A 1,581-nucleotide genomic window follows, 5' to 3' on the forward strand; every position below is an offset into this window, starting at 1 on the left:
CAAGCACTTGGGCCATCCTCCACTGCACTCCTGGCCACAGCAGAGAGCTGGGCTGGAAGGGGAGCAACCGGGACAGGATCCGGCACCCCGACCAGAACCCAGGGTGCCAGCGCCGCAGGCAGAGGATTAGCCTAGTGAGCCGCGGCGCCGGGCTACTCAATATTTCTTTAAGATAAATTTTATGAGATATCTGATATAAGTGTCTTATGGAAGTTTTTTTTTTAATATGAATAATCTGGAAGCCTCAGCTCATTCAGAGTGACTCCCCTCACAGGTCACGGGGCACACACCCTGTGACAGTACGCAGGGGCTCCCTGTGCGGGAGCATCGCCTTTACCACACTACCGTAAACTAAAAGTGTGCATTCCACGTTGGGCTCACTGAAGACGTTTAGGTGTGTTATCATACAGGGTACATGTCAGATTCCTACATTTAGGATTTCTGAGCTCTATTGGGGTTTGGGCTGGTTTAAGTTTATATTTTTTAAATGATATAAGACAAATATGTGACTGAGGACATTTGAAGTTCAAGTAATATAGGCAAACCAGAATATAAGCAAGAGAAGTAATTTCTGCTCTACCACAGCTCTTTTGTGACTATCACCTACATATTAATTGTATTTTCTCACCAAGAAGAGATACTGTTTAAATCCACTGTCAGAAAGAATGGTTATGATTTATAAAATAGACACATTGATTTTGTGTATTGATAGAAAGGGATAAAATATCTCAAGTCATATTTGTTTCTGCTAATAAATACCACTATGTCATCTTATGCATGTGGACCTTACTGGTTTTGCTGTGATCTTTTGCCTTCATCAATGTCATTGATAGAAGGAAAGCCACTAAGTTAATTTATTTTTGATGATATTTATAATTGTATCATTTCATAATTTATTTTTGCATTGAAATATATCTAAGCTTTAGAAAAATGTAGAAAATGAGTTGAAGCACAAAGAAACATCTTGCTTTAATTTATTACCTTGTGAATATTCATCAGGAATAGTAATTGTTTTGCTCTTTAAATTAAAATCTTCGAGGGAAAATTTGGAGGGGCAGTATTCTAAACAACTTCTTAAACTGACTTTTTAAAAATTTCTAATAAGCTAAAATCTTTAGATTCTGTTAGCTTTCATAACTTCAGAAGTAGAAATGCTATATACACAGTTACCAAAATGTTATGTGTAATTCTTTAAAACTCTTTAGTTTCATGAGCTTTAATTTTTTTAAGTGACACAAAAAATTAAAATTAAAAATTCATTCTTCCAAATTCACAAAACTAAGGATCAAATAAATGTAAATAATTACATTTTCAAATGATGTCTTAAAGAAGTTTATAGCATTTATTCTTCTGAATATATTAAAGTAAAACACTCTCAGTGTTTTCAGACACTTCATGTTAAAGAGAGGAAAGATACTTGCTTTATGACATGGTTTCAATATACCCTGAGTACTAAGCAATTTGATCCTGTGGATAGGTTTCAATTTGCAAAAAGTACAGCTTGCAAATTTAAGAAGGAAACCTCTGTAAATTACCCAAGATAATGTAACTTGAATGCAGAAAATAACCAATCATAGCTAC

The sequence above is a fragment of the Oryctolagus cuniculus genome, chromosome 2 (genome assembly GCF_964237555.1).
Source record: "Oryctolagus cuniculus chromosome 2, mOryCun1.1, whole genome shotgun sequence".
NCBI lineage: Eukaryota > Metazoa > Chordata > Mammalia > Lagomorpha > Leporidae > Oryctolagus > Oryctolagus cuniculus.